General features: G+C 32.8%; 1 pseudogene across 1 annotated transcript in view; it reads left to right on the top strand.

Annotated features, from left to right (window-relative positions):
* Positions 1–16,470, top strand: part of LOC143223275 (agrin-like) — a 97,864-nt pseudogene that overhangs the window by 9,965 nt on the left and 71,429 nt on the right. Inside the window, exon 2 of the transcript XR_013012796.1 lies at positions 12,201–12,416. The product of XR_013012796.1 is annotated as an agrin-like (transcript). The remainder of the gene's footprint in view (positions 1–12,200; positions 12,417–16,470) is intronic.

The following is a 16,470-nucleotide window of genomic DNA, read 5'->3' as shown; positions in this document are numbered from 1 at the left end:
TGCTTCGTGTATTGTAATGTTTTGCATGTTCTACTTCTAAACGAAACCTCTTATCAAAGCTACGCCTAGAAAACAATAAACTAATGTTCACACATCATCAGGTGCATATTTCGAAGTTGGTGACCTGGCTTACGAAAGATTCCCCTAAGTGTCCTATACTGATATTATAAATTGGAATACTTTATGTAACCTGAACTGTAAGTATTGATATTATAAAAATTAAATACTTCGTGTAAATAAATACATGAATACTCATTTCTACATAACAAAACGAAAAAACAAACAAACGAAAAATAATATTACAATAAATAAATTGCATTTATAACAAAAGAGATCTCAGTTTTCAATATTTAGTTAATATGCAATATTTCATTTTCAGTTTGGTATTAATTCAATATTGATGTTATATCATTGCTTGTCAGAGTTAACGACTACAATGAGCTAAATATTGTTTTAAATACAATGATGAAAAAGTGAAAATACATTTTAAGTATCCGAGTAAATGCCACTTTTTTGACTCTATATAACTGATTGTATCCCAGCATTTCAATAGATGGTTACAAGTATCAGCGATCACTAATTTATCACCAGAACCCAACAAACATTTTCTAAAAGTGCTAGATCACCAGAACCCAACAAATATTTTTAAATATGCTGGATTACCAGAACCCAACAAACATTTTCTAAATGTGCTGGATTACCAGAACACGGCAAATATTTTCTAGATGTGCTGAATCACCGGAATCCGACAAAGTTTTTCTAAATGTGCTGGATCACCAGAACCGTATAAAGCTTCTCAAATTCAAATAGGTGTGAAAAAAGAAAACTCACACAATGAATTATTTAATTTCACTTTATCTGAATTGTTAGTTAGTTGCTGAAGATTAGGAAAGTCCAAAGTTCGATAAACACAGCCACTGAGCCCACTTTATACTTTCAGCAGACATAAGATTAACACTAAATTTGATTCTGTACAAAGAGTCAATGAAAGCCCTTAATATGGTGGCTGCTACTTATAAAGTACATTTTGGTTTATGGCCACAAGAGTAACTACTGTTTTCTATAAATATATATATATAAATATTTAGGTAAATAATGCTTTACAGTGGTTGAAAGGGCTCTTTTATACTATTGTAATATAAGATCGTCCTATAATTGCCTTATATTACTCAATTTTTAGTTCATGAAAGACGTGCGTTATTTTAATGTATTGTCAGTTCGTGCTATTGTTGCTTTGTTACTAGTTCATGCTTATACTGCGTTATATCACTGCATTATTAACTTCTGATAGGGGTAAGAATATATTCTCAAGGCGGCTGGTATAGGTATTAGCAATTTAATTAAAATGAAGTAGAAAACAATGTTTTGACCTTCTTAGGTCATCTTCAGGTGAGCATCGTCATCACGAATTACTTCAACATAGTGATGGAGGTGTTATGTTACTCTATTATTAGTTCATGCTGTAGTTGTGTTATGTTATTCTAGTGTCAGTTGGTGCAATAGTTGTGTGTTATGTTATTCTAGTGCATTAGTTGGTTGCAATAGTTTGTGTTATGATATTGTATTGTTAATTGGTACTGTAGTTTCGTTATGATATTGTATTGTTGTTTGACTATAGTTTCGTTATGATATTGTATTGTTAGTTCGGGCTAGTTCTGAATGCTTCTAATATTAAACCCAGCTATAGAAACTCATGATGGACACGGTATAGGTAGCCCATTGTATATCTTTTAAAATTAAAACCAGCTATAGAAATTCATGATGGACACGGTACAGGTAGCCCATTGTATATATTTTAAAATTAAAACCAGCTATAGAAATTCATGATGGACACGGTACAGGTAGCCCATTGTATATCTTTTAAAATTAAAACCAGCTTTAGAAACTTATGATGGACACAGTACACACAGCCCATTTTATATCTTTTAAAATTAAAACCAGCTTTAGAAACTCATGATGGACACGGTACAGACAGCCCATTGTATATGTTTTAAAATTAAAACCAGCTTTAGAAACTCATGATGGACACGGTACAGGTAGCCCATTGTATATCTTTTAAAATTAAAACCAGCTTTAGAAACTCATGATGGGCACGGTACAGGTAGCCCATTGTATATCTTTTAAAATTAAAACCAGCTTTAGAAACTTACGATGGGCACGGTACAGGTAGCCCATTGTATATCTTTTAAAATTAAAACCAGCTTTAGAAACTTACGATGGGCACGGTACAGGTAGCCCATTGTATATCTTTTAAAATTAAAACCACCTTTAGAAACTCATGATGGGCACGGTACAGGTAGCCCATTGTATATCTTTTAAAATTAAAACCAGCTTTAGAAACTCATGATGGGCACGGTACAGGTAGCCCATTGTATATCTTTTAAAATTAAAACCAGGTTTAGAAACTCATGATGGACACGGTACAGGTAGCGTACTGAAAATCGTTTAAGATTAAAACCAGCTTTAGAAACTCATGATGAGCACGGTGAGTAAGGAGTATTTGGTATAGTTTTAAGTAAACGTATAATGTATTTCTGTGCAGCTATAAGTAAACGTATAATGTATTTCTGTGCAGCTATAAGTAAACGTATAATGTATTTCTGTGCAGCTATAAGTAAACGTATAATGTATTTCTGTGCAGCTATAAGTAAACGTATAATGTAGGAAACATTAAGTAAGACATAGATTAACTTGTTATCGTTACGTGGACTGATTTTGCTGTTTTTATCACATAATCCTAAAAATAACATACTACAGAACTTATTCAATAGTGGGATTATTTTGGTGAAAAGAAGATAAAACTTTGTTTAAACTGCAATCTTAAAGATGGCCACACTAGCACAAGGCGGGATGAGTAAATTCTTAGAACTAATAAAACAATGAAGTGTAAACAAATAGAAAAGATAACAGGATGAAGGATGAAAAAAAAACAAAGAAATCTGAGAGATAAGTTAAAATAAAGAAGCCTAATAGTTAAAGAATTATTAGAAACAGACTGACGAAAATATTTATTAAGCCACTGGAGATATTCTAAAGGATTAGAATAATATGATTGATGGTGTACAGAAACACATCAACAAGGTAACGAAGTGCTAACAAATTGTATCAAAAAAATAAAGAAACACATGAAAACACAGGCAGAGTAAAAAACACATCAATGACAGTATAGAAACCTGGAAAATGAATTGGTAAATACAGAGAATAAACCCACTACACATCTTTCCAACCTAAAATACAATTTACTAAGAAATGTGGAATAGGAGGGCTGGTTTATCTGCTGTTGTTGTGCTGTCTGTTTCAGCAGAATCTTCCTGTGTTACTTTGACTATTTCACTGTCAAATAAAGATATGGAATTTAGCTTGCCAGTTCAACATCAACCAAGAAAGAAACTAACAGGCTATGATGGAAAAGTACCATGGGAATCACACCAGATTCAGTTGCAAATAATTTCCAGAGTAAATGGGTGAAATGGTAAACAACACATTATACTTCTTGGTACCAGTTTAATAAGACCAGCCTTAATGACATAAAGTGCTCTTCCAACGCAGAGCCTCAACAACCACCAGAACAAGGTACAGAGGAAAGAAAAGACTTTATCAGAAGATTTGGAAGGGCGTGATTAATTAGATTTTCGTCAATTTTTATATGCCCTAACAGACAAGAATGTTAGAATTAGATTGAAGCAAAGTTTGTTTAAGTCTTTAAAATAAACTCTCTAGTTGATAATAGAACTAGAGTATATTAAACTGAACGTTAAACCATTCTAGAAGCTACTGGATCATTAGAACGAAACACTGGTTCCCTCTGACGATAGTCTAAAAGAACTAAAATAATTTATCAGATCATTAGTTAGAAATAGACCACACGACAACAAGTGTTTCAAGAGTAACTAGAAGGCACATGTTTCGTGGAACTGTAGAGTAGCACTTATATGAATAAACATTCATTACAGTAACTACTAGAAACAGAACACTTTTATAATTATGTGAATTATGATAATTACACTGAGAATGTAGGAAAGCAACAGATGTTAGTAAATGAAGGAGGCAATTCTCTAAAGATTTGTTTCAGAGCCCCAATATATCAAACTAACAGCTATAATACAGGAACAAACTCTATTTATGGGTCTGGAAAGTACGGCTGGAAATGCTTCATCTACACCTTAAGAGATAAGAGGTTCATTATTTGAGGAAAATTTTCGATGATTCTATAAGTTTATTAATGGAAAACTTCGCAGTGTGTTGATGGACACTGGTTCTACAGCTAGGATTGTTAGAGCTGATGTGACAATGAAAGGTGGGAGATAAAGAAAAGAGAGTTTTCTGTGAACAGAAACTGGACATAAAGTTCCAGGAAACTTTGAAGTTAATCTTTACTACACTTCACTGTATGTGGTAAAGGACATTGAAGAAAAGTACGTACTAGGAATTGACTTCAAGTGGATACATGAATGTGACGTGTGGCTAGCTTCAAATAGCTTCACAGTCTATAACCAGAAGATTCCTATATACTACATGGTAATTACTTAGAGGTTGAAGTTTCAGTAGTTACAATAGAGGAGGAACTCACTGTAACACTACTTATACCAGGATTTAAGAGTAAACGGCTCTTCTACTAAAATATACCAGTTTTGATTTCAACAAGTGGGTTTCTCGACATCACCGAAGTCTACGTTTAGTATTTTAGTTGTAGTGGAAACAAACACTCCAGCGTGTCTCCTTGAAGAACTCTCGAAGATCGTAATTATAAAAACGTCATACATACCTAATGAGCTTGTAATCAAACGAAACTCATCTATGATATTAGTACTGACAAAACTAGATTTCATCCAAATGATCAATTCCTCTCACTGGAAAGGATGAGTTCCAAATTACAAGAACACAGATCGAAGTGAATGATGCGCCTTACGTAATCCATAAAGACAGTTGAACCAAGCCAAAGGTCGTGCATTGCTATTGTATTTAATGTTTTAATTTATACTCATGTCAAAGGGATTTGTCATTACGATGATGTCCAGAATTTAGTAGTTTCGGGCAGGTTCTGGAGACAAAGGTACATTTTTTTTTATAAATAAGTGTAACTAGGTAGGATAGAGAATGATAAATAGATGAACATTCAGTGTTTTAGAGTCCAGAGTGAAAAGTGTTGTCTACAGTTCAGTGTTTAAAAAAGATCTAGCATGATATGATAGTTAAGGCATTGGACTCTCAAAGTCGCGGGTTCAAATTCCTATCACGTTTGAGCCGTGGAGACGTTATAATGAAACAACAAATCTTACTATTCCTTGGTAAAAGTGTTGACTAGCTGCTTTCGTTCTAATCTATCTTCGTTAAATTAGTGATGGCTATCACACATAGCCTTCAGATAGCCGAGATGCTCCAAACAAACTAGTGTTGGAAGTAAACTTTATTGCTTTATTAGCAAGGAAAATCTTGTGTTTATTTATTGTTACGTGAATTTACCATGGTCTTGAAATTTCTATTGAAACGTCATTGTTAGGCCTACAACCACAAGAAAACTTAATGTATAAAAATCGTTAAGAAAGAAGTAAACTAATTTGTTGTTGCGAGAACCGTTTCTTCAGATAATCCAAAGGAATCTGGCCAACGAGTAACACGTTACAACAGTACTTTGTTTTTTGAAGGTATTTTAAGGGAACCGTTATATTTTCCTGTATTTTTAAATACTGCTTGTAAATGTTTGACAAAGCTTTTGGACTTTAATCTTGGATAGTGGTGTTAAATTATGTATAGTTCTAACATAATTTGCTATATCTTCAAATAATGTTTTATCAGTCTTCTAAACACAGCTAAAATTAGTACTTTTATCTTTAAGATGTTAGACAAACACGGGGGTGAACAAAATAATTTTAACATAAAAGCACCATACACTTTAACCCTAGTCTAAAAAAATGAAACTCTCTTTTTCAGGTGAAAGAGTGAATTAAACTTCACAAACAACAACCTAGCTTAACGTTGTGATAACCTCAGAGTGTAAGATAAGCAGGTTATCGAAACACGAGAATATATTCCTATACTTATTTCTTTACTCTTAGTAACGTAGCGTAACTTAGTTCAAGATAATTAGAATACAGCTCAAGAATATTTAATGTTCAACACATTGTAAAAATGAATATACATCAAGTATTAGTGTCTAATACCGAAGGTATTTCATGATTAAAATAATAATATTAGACTACAAACATTCTTTTATAATTATGCTTTACATCTTTATCTTTATATCAAACTTTACCTACCTACTACAGTTGTACTAAATATATGTCTTTCTTTAAAGCTTTACCTACCTACTACAGTTGTACTAAATATATGTCTTTATTTAAAGCTTTACCTACCTACTACAGTTGTACTAAATGTATGTCTTTATTTAACACTTTACCTACCTACTACAGTTGTACTAAATGTATGTCTTTATTTAACACTTTACCTACCTACTACAGTTGTACTAAATGTATGTCTTTATTTAACACTTTACCTACCTACTACAATTGTACTAAATATATATGTCTTTATTTAACACTTTACCTACCTACTACAGTTGTACTAAGTATACATATGTCTTTATATAAAACTTTACCTACCTACTTCAGTTGTACTAAATATATATGTCTTTATTTAAAACTTACCTATCTTCCAAAGATATAGATATATATATATTTAGTACAACTGTAGAAGGTAGTAAAGTTTATATAAAGATAAAAATACACAGCTATAGAAAGAAGGTAAAGTTTTATCTAACGATAAATATATTTAGATAAAACTATACCTACCTTTTACAATTGTACTGAATATGCGTATCTTTTTGATAAAACATTACCTACGTCCAACAGTTCATTATTTATTTTTGTCTCCATATAAAATTTTATCAATGTTCTACAGTTTTACCGTGTATTTTTATCTTTATATAAAACTTTACCTACCTTATACAGCTACACTATATATTTTTGTCTTTACATAAATCTTTACTTACCATCTACAGCTATATTGTGTATTTTTGTCTATCCTACAGATCTTGATCCATATGGTGTGTTTTAGAAATATCTCGAAGATTGTTTTGCAGTTTATCTTTAGGCATTTCTTTATCAAGTTGTTGTAGCATTTTTTCCATGACGTCTTTAGCTATACTAGTGATAGAACTGTTTTATAACTTCCCTGTTTGTCAGTTGTTCATGAATTCACTTGCCTTGCGGAAATTCCGTTGTTACACATTCCAGGTTTTCTTATTTATATTTTGCTTCCGTTCGGTACCTTCTTGATTTGGTATTCACACAGAATGTTTGAATTTTTATATATGCCCTTATTTTCTTCCACAGAATATTTAAGGGATTGTTCCTCTGCTGAGGTCTGTTCAGTGATGACCTTCTTCATATGTATGTTTACCTGGCAGGCACCTAATTCTCAAAAACTAGTTTTGTCAGTTCTCTTCTTATTTTATAAGAAAAGCGTTACAGAAAGACGTATACATTTTAAACGAAATGAACTGTCTGACATTTTTTTTCTTTCTAAAAGTAGCATAATAAACTCGTATTTGTACTTTCATACGATTTAAATCCGAAATTCATGAAAAGAACACATTTAAAGAACTTCGAATATTAGCCTTAAACCTTAATGTTATAGTTTTAACTTCTTTTCTTCTCATTTCGTGCAAAGAAATTAATCGGTTAATAAATTTACTGAAAATGTTATCAAGTAGTATTACCTTTGGAATCCAGTTAACTAAGTAGTCAGAAAGTCAAATGATCTGTTACTTAGTTAACTAAGTAGTCAGAAAGTCAAATGATCTGTTACTCTATGTTAAATAAGTAGTCAGAAAGTCAAATGATCTGTTACTTAGTTAACTAAGTAGTCAGAAAGTCAGATGATCTGTTACTCTATGTTAACTAAGTAGTCAGAAAGTCAGATGATCTGTTAACTAGTCAGAAAGTCAAATGATCTGTTACTTAGTTAACTAAGTAGTCAGAAAGTCAAATGATCTGTTACTCTATGTTAAATAAGTAGTCAGAAAGTCAGATGATCTGTTACTCTATGTTAACTAAAGTAAAGTCAGAAAGTCAAATGATCTGTTACTTAGTTAACTAAGTAGTCAGAAAGTCAAATGATCTGTTACTTAGTTAACTAAGTAGTCAGAAAGTCAAATGATCTGTTACTTAGTTAACTAAGTAGTCAGAAAGTCAAATGATCTGTTACTCTATGTTAACTAAGTAGTCAGAAAGTCAAATGATCTGTTACTTAGTTAACTAAGTAGTCAAAAATTCAAATGATCTGTTACTCTGTGTTAACTAAATAATCAGAAAGTCAAATGATCTGTTACTCTATGCATTTTTAAACAGTTGTTTAGCTGTGGATACAATGCTCTGTTAATGTGCTTTTGATTAAACTGAAATCTTTATGTATTATTTAATTTTCTAAGTTCAAGTGGAGTGAATAGTGACATCTCCTTTCCTGGCAAATTTGATTATGTAGTTCGATTTATAAAATACCAAGATAGTCAACAATCTATAAAATAGTAATTACTTTCGTTCGGGTGTTGTTAAACCTCATATATCAGTAATATTAATTAAACAAACTAGTGTACTGGTCACATGGTTAGCTCATATGTTCAAATTTCATCAAAATAGTTCATATTTAATGATAAACATCCATTCAGAGATTAACGCCTTTACCATAATGAAATAATAAACGTCTGTAACTTAGTAACTTTTAGAATGTTTTATGTTTTTCTTACCTTCGTCTCTTTCCTTTAGTAATCCCCTGTTTGAAACTGACTACTTCTATAACCAGGTAATCTAAGAGAAAAAAACTAAAAACACAGTTAATAAGAATTAATGGCAACTATAGCACCTTCTAAGAGTTAATTTGAAATTTAAATGAATAAGTGAAACAAAATAGAGATAACAGTTTTATATCACCAGGAACCAGGTGACTACTGGATGAAAGTTCTTTTATTGTTTTGAGTTAACCATAAAGCTACACAAATGGGTATCTGTGCTCTGCTCACCACGGGTATCGAAACCCGGAATTTTGCAGTAAAAATTCCGCCGTCATACCAGTGTGCCACCGCGGTTCTAAAGGGGACGACTGCTTATTGCAGTATATACTATCAAAGTGTAAAGATATAGTGTTATTTATTTACAATTTGGAACTTGTTACAACAGCTTAGAACCTTCTACTACGTACCACAATTTAATACCTGCCAATACGCACAACAATTTCTAAACTACTAATACGAACGACACTTTAGAACCTTCTATTAGTTAAAACAGTTTAGAACCTGCTAATACTCACAACAATTTAGAGCCTACTACTATGTAGAACAGTTTAGAACCTTCTACTAGTTACAACAGTTTAGAACATCCAAATGCAACAATTTAGAACCTGCTACTACTTACAATAGTTTAAAACCTTGTACTAGTTACAACAGTTTAGAACCTTCTACTTGTTACAATAGGTTAGAACCTGGTAATACTAACAACAATTTAGAACCTTGTACTACGTACAGCAGTTCAGAACCTACTACTACGCACAACAATTTAGAATCTGCTACCAGTTACAACAGTTTAGAATCTTCTAATAGTTACAACAATTTAGAATTTTTTACTACATACCATAATTTAGAACCTGCTAATAATCACAACAATTTGGAACCTGTTAATTCTCACAACAATTTAGAACCTGTTAATTCTTACAACAATTTAGAACCTGCTAATACTCACAACAATTTAGAACCTGCTAATACTCACAACAATTTAGAACCTGTTAATACTCACAACAATTTAGAACCTGTTAATACTCAAAACAATTTAGAACCTGTTAATACTCACAAAAATTTAGAACCTGTTACTACAAAAATTTAGAACCTGCTAATACTCACAACAATTTAGAACCTGTTAATACTCACAACAATTTAGAACCTGCTAATACTCACAACAATTTAGAACCTGTTAATACTCACAACAATTTAGAACCTGCTAATACTCACAACAATTTAGAACCTGTTAATACTCACAACAATTTAGAACCTGCTAATACTCACAACAATTTAGAACCTGTTAATACGTACGACTGTTTAGAAACTTGTACTAGTTACATCAGTTTAGAACCTGCTACACGTTAATACAGTTTAGAACCTTCTACTAGTTAAAATAGTTTAGAACCTACTTCTACGCACAACAATTTAGAACCTTCTACTAGCAACAACAATTTAAAACCTGGCAATACTTACACAATTTAGAACCTACTACTAGTTAAAATGGTAAAAACCTGCTAATACTAACAATAATTTATAACTTGCTACTAGTTACAACAGTGTAGAACTTGCTAATACTAACAACAATTTATAACATGCTACAAGTTACAACATTTTAGAATCTGCTAATACTAACAACAATTTAGAATCTGATACTACATACTACAATTTAGCACCTTCTACTAGTTACAACAGTTTAGAATCTGCTAATACAAACAACAATTTAGAACCTGATACTGCATACTACAATTTAGCACCTTCTATTAGTTACAGCATTTTAGAACCTGCTAATACTCAGAACAATTTGGAACCTGCTACTAGTTAGACAATTTAGTAACCCGCAACATGTAACCAAAACGTAGAAACTGATTTTAAAAACTTAGTTCCTTATACAAGTTAAAACAGTTTACAACCCTTTACTGGATGCAGTGATATTGATTCTGTTTCCAGTTACAATAGTTTAGAATCTCCTGTTGGTGACAACAATTAGAATATGATATTAGTCACAACAGTTTGGTGTCTTCTACTGATGACAACAATTAGAGCCAGCTATTAGTTGCAATGGTTTAGAATCTCCTACTGGTGACAACAATTAGAATCTGATATTAGTCACAACAGTTTGGTGTCTTCTACTGATGACAACAATTAGAGCCAGCTATTAGTTGCAATGGTTTAGAATCTCCTACTGGTGACAACAATTAGAATCTGATATTAGTCACAACAGTTTGGTGTCTTCTACTGATGACAACAATTAGAGCCAGCTATTAGTTGCAATGGTTTAGAATCTCCTACTGGTGACAACAATTAGAATCTGATATTAGTCACAACAGTTTGGTGTCTTCCACTGATGACAACAATTAGAGCCAGCTATTAGTTGCAATGGTTTAGAATCTCCTACTGGTGACAACAATTAGAATCTGATATTAGTCACAACAGTTTGGTGTCTTCTACTGATGACAACAATTAGAGCCAGCTATTAGTTGCAATAGTTTAGAATCTCCTACTGGTGACAACAATTAGAATCTGATATTAGTCACAACAGTTTGGTGTCTTCCACTGATGACAACAATTAGAGCCAGCTATTAGTTGCAATGGTTTAGAATCTCCTACTGGTGACAACAATTAGAATCTGATATTAGTCACAACAGTTTGGTGTCTTCTACTGATGACAACAATTAGAGCCAGCTATTAGTTGCAATAGTTTAGAATCTCCTACTGGTGACAACAATTAGAATCTGATATTAGTCACAACAGTTTGGTGTCTTCCACTGATGACAACAATTAGAGCCAGCTATTAGTTGCAATGGTTTAGAATCTTCTACTGGTGACAACAATTAGAATCTGATATTAGTCACAACAGTTTGGTATCTTCTACTGATGACAACAATTAGAGCCAGCTATTAGTTGCAATAGTTTAGAATCTCCTACTGGTGACAACAATTAGAATGTGATATTGGTCACAACAGTTTGGTGTCTTCTACTGATGACAACAATTAGAGCCAGCTATTAGTTGCAATGGTTTAGAATCTCCTACTGGTGACAACAATTAGAATCTGATATTAGTCACAACAGTTTGGTGTCTTCTACTGATGACAACAATTAGAGCCAGCTATTAGTTGCAATGGTTTAGAATCTCCTACTGGTGACAACAATTAGAATCTGATATTAGTTACAATAGTTTAAAATGTCCTATTAGTGACAATATTTAGAACCTGCTACTAATCTTCTGTTCTACTTATGTTCAGAGTTGTAAAAGTATGTAAATACTGTAATGTCCAGAACCTGGGGTAAGGTTCGAAGGTGTGAAAATGTTTGCATGCCAAAAGCTCAATCACGAATGATTATATTCAATGTTAGAAAACTGTGTGTGTGAACTGTAATGTCAATCAGTTCTAATAAGGTTGTGAGAGTGTTTATTTTACATTATTCTTATCAGATCCATGTCTTGGAGTAGAATGTCCTTCCAACCAAGTCTGCCAACTGGACGACAACCGAAATGCTATATGTCGATGTAATGCTATCTGTTCACGTGACTTCCGGCCTGTGTGTGGATCTGATGGGAAAACTTACACTAATGAGTGTATTCTCCGCGTGGAGGCGTGCAAGTCACGAAGGAGTCTGAGAACCATTTATATGGACAAATGCAGTGAAGGTATGAAATGGAAGTGAAACAAAGCTAGAAATATATCTTCTTACTTTGTAATGGAACAGTTGTTTTATATCTGAATTTGTAGATTCTGCTAACTTCTTTACAAATCACTTTTATCACTTTTTGTCATTTCTTGTTAGTTTTAAAATTTGACAAGTTCGATTAATATAGTTCTATGACTTGGAACTCGTAATTTACAGTATAAAGCAGTTAGTATTAGATATGATCTGTCACTTATTTAGGTTTGGTTTGTTTTGAATTTCGCGCAAAGCTACACGAGAGCTATCTGCGCTAGCCGTCCCTAATTTTGTAACGTAAGACTAGAGGGAAAGCAACTAGTCATCACCACCCACCTCCGACTCCTGAGCTATTCTTTTACCAACGAATAGTGGGATTGACCATCACGTTATTATGCTCCCACGGCTGAAAGGGCGAGCATGTTTGGTATGACGGGGATCCGAACCCGCTATCCTCGGATTACGAGTCGAGTGCCTTAACCACCTGGCCATCCCAGGCCTATCCAGTTGGACATTCTCACAGTGATGTACCTCCATGAACGATCATAATGGATGACTTTCAGCTTGCAAATCCTATCCTTTTGAACCTGTAAATCACATCACTAATTTTCTTCAGTACAGCTTTTGGCCCCTTTGGATATCTGCTCAACTTTGGAGTTTAATCCTTTTTGCAGTGGAATTTGTAGAGCCATACTGTATCACTTCGATGAAATGAAGTCACATCAGCATTAACATGATAGCAACTTTTCATTTTATTATTAGCTGATTTAAGTACTTCTCATGTAAAGTGATATTTATCATTGATGGGTTTTTTTTTAAATTCTGTATATATATATATTGTGTAAGACTTATCTATAGATGTAAGTAAAAAAGGTGTAATGGTACAATAGACTCCTAAGCCACTCTTTTACCAACGAATAGTGGGATTGGCCGTACAATTATAACGCCCCCACGGCTGAAAGGGCGAGCATGTTTGGAGTTATGGGGATTCGAACCCGTGGCCCTCAGATTACGAGTCGAGTGTCTTAACCACCTGGCCATGCCGGGCCTACTTGTTTGAGAAGTTACATGAGCTAAGCCTTACAGCTGAGGCTATCGTTTTAATTGTGTCATTGATGAATTTGATGAGAGTAGGTTTATCGTCAATAAATAAAAGTAATTTAGGTTCAGTGTGGGTTTAGTGTCAATAAATGAAAGTAATTTAGGTTCAGTGTGGGTTGAGTGTCAATAAATAAAAGTAATTTAGGTTCAGTGGTTTAGTGTCAATAAATAAAAGTAATTTAGGTTCAGTGTGGGTTTAGTGTCAATAAATAAAAGTAATTTAGGTTCAGCGGTTTAGTGTCAATAAATAAAAGTAATTTAGGTTCAGTGTGGGTTTAGTGTCAATAAATAAAATTAATTTAGGTTCAGTGTGGGTTTAATGTCAATAAATAAAAGTAATTTAGGTTCAGTGGTTTAGTGTCAATAAATAAAAGTAATTTAGGTTCAGTGTGGGTTTAGTGTCAATAAATAAAAGTAATTTAGGTTCAGTGTGGGTTTAGTGTCAATAAATAAAAGTAATTTAGGTTCAGTGTGGGTTTAGTGTCAATAAATAAAAGTAATTTAAGGTTAATGTAGGTTTAGTGTCAATAAATAAAAGTGCGTATGTTTTTTTCTCTTATAAAAAGCCACGCTGGGCTATCTGTTTTGTCCACTGAGAGGAATTAAACCTTTGACTTTAGCATTGTAAATCCAAACAATTAACGTTGTCCCAGCAGGGAAATAATTACAAATAATTTAGGCTCATTTTATGTTTAAAATCAATAAATAAAAGTACATTTGGCTCAGTGAAGGTTTAAAGTAAATAAATTAACATAATTTGGCTCAGAGTAGGTTTAAGGTCAATAAATAAAGGTAATATGTTTTTAGTTTGTATTTAAGGTTAATAAATAAAAATAATTTGAGTTCATTGTGGGTTTAAGGTCAAAAAGAAGAAATAATGTTTACATTTAAGGTCAATAAGTAAAAGTGATTTAAATGATGTGTAGGTTTGAAGCTAATTAACAAATATAAACAGATTTGAGATACTTGCAGGTTTTAACATAATATAATGTTTAGGGACAACAAGAGACCTGCTGGTCTGTCTCTGATGTCTCATCCTCTAACCCAAACTAAAACAATTACAAAAATGTAAAGCTTTCCCTTATCTTTCATATATCTATCAAACTTTATTTTAAAATCATTCAAATTTACTGCCTCCACGACATCTGAAGGCAACACGTCCATAAGCCATCCACCATATTTGAAGAAAAAGTTGTCGAAGCTGACATCCCCCCAATGGTATGTCGCAGACACATGTTACTAAAAATCGTGTTTTGATACCTGTGGTGGCCAAAGAACAGATAGCTCTTTGTGTAATTTTGTGTTTAATAACAAACAATAGCCTTAGCTAAAGACGACTGCTACCTTGCCTAAATCTATATTTATGTCCCCTAGTCCTATAATCATGCCTGTTAAATATAAAAAAAATAATTCAACAACATTATCAATTTCTTTTAAAATCTTAAACCCTCCAATTAGATCCCTTCTAACTCTCCTTTCTTCAAGAGAAAACAATTTTAAAAATCTTAATTTCTCCTCATATGACAATGTCTTCATCCCAGATACCACTTTAGTAACCCTCCTCTGAACCCTTTCCAACAATTCAGTGTCTTTCCTAAGGTAAATAGCCCAAGTCTGAATTCAATATACCAAATGTAACCTCTTTAGACTTATGTTCAATATTTCTATAGACACATCCTAAAATCCTATTTGCCCTATCAGTAGCAACTGCACACTGATTGGATGGCTTAAGAGACTGATTAACCGTTATACCAAGATAATTTTCTTTCATAATATTGTTAGCATCATTCCCATCCAAATTATACGTATAATTTGAATTATTATAACCCACATGCAACATCTTGCATTTATTATAATTAAAACCCATCTACCAATTATTTGTCCAACTCACTAAATTATCTCAATCCTTTTGTAAAGCAGCAGCATCCTCTTTACAGCCAGCAACACCCAAGACATTGATATGATCAGTAAATTTAAATAACTTATTGTCTATTCCTTTATCTATATCATTCATGTAAATCAAAAAGAGCAATGGCCTTAAGACTGAGCCCTGAGATATACCACTTGTGACATTAATCCAGTTTGACTGAATTCTATTCGTAATATCCTTTGCTTTCCTCCATCAAGCCACCCTTCCTTCCAAATGGTTAACTTATCCCCCGCACCTGCAAAGATAAGTTTCTTTACAAACCTTTTATGTGGCATTTTGTCAGATGCTTTCTGAAAATCCATATAGACCAAATCTACACCCTTACTCTCATCTGCATAAGCAGTAACATTTTGAAATCATGTCAAACGATTTTTAAGGCAAATTTTTCCCTTGGTAAAACCATGTCCACTAAAATGTTCATAAATGACTTTGTAAAATATCTTTTATTAGACTTCCTAAAACGTTTCCCACAACTGATATTAAGTCTAATAGGCCTATAATTAGTGAAACAGCTTTTATTATCTCCCTTGAAGATTGGATTTCCAATCTCTTTTCTGTTTAAGGATTACAAAACATTATGGTAAGTGGCTCACAAATCAAATCCTTGACCTCCTTTAGTCCCTCAGGAAAATATTATCTGGCCCAAGAGGTTTATTATTCTTTAAACTTCCCAATTTTTACTTTAACAAAATCAACATTTATGCAATTACTTGTTCAAATTTGTTTTCGTCTATCATTGTTTAAATGAGGAATACTGTTTAAGTCTTTAAGAAGAAAAAAAAAACAGAATTTAATAAACTAACCATTTCATAATTACCAAATACAAGCTTTTCTCTATCATCTCTCAAGGGTCCTATCCCAATCCTAACATTTTATTTACCCTTAATGTACTTTAAAAATCCTCACTGTTAATTTTTATGTTTTCAGCCAAGTTGATTTTCATAGCTCTTATTGGATGTTTTAACTTCCTGTTTGACCAGCCTTCTCGATCTTCTATAATATTTCAAAT

This window comes from Tachypleus tridentatus, chromosome 1, assembly GCF_004210375.1.
Source record: "Tachypleus tridentatus isolate NWPU-2018 chromosome 1, ASM421037v1, whole genome shotgun sequence".
Lineage (NCBI taxonomy): Eukaryota > Metazoa > Arthropoda > Merostomata > Xiphosura > Limulidae > Tachypleus > Tachypleus tridentatus.
This window is presented reverse-complemented; position numbering and strand designations above follow the sequence as displayed.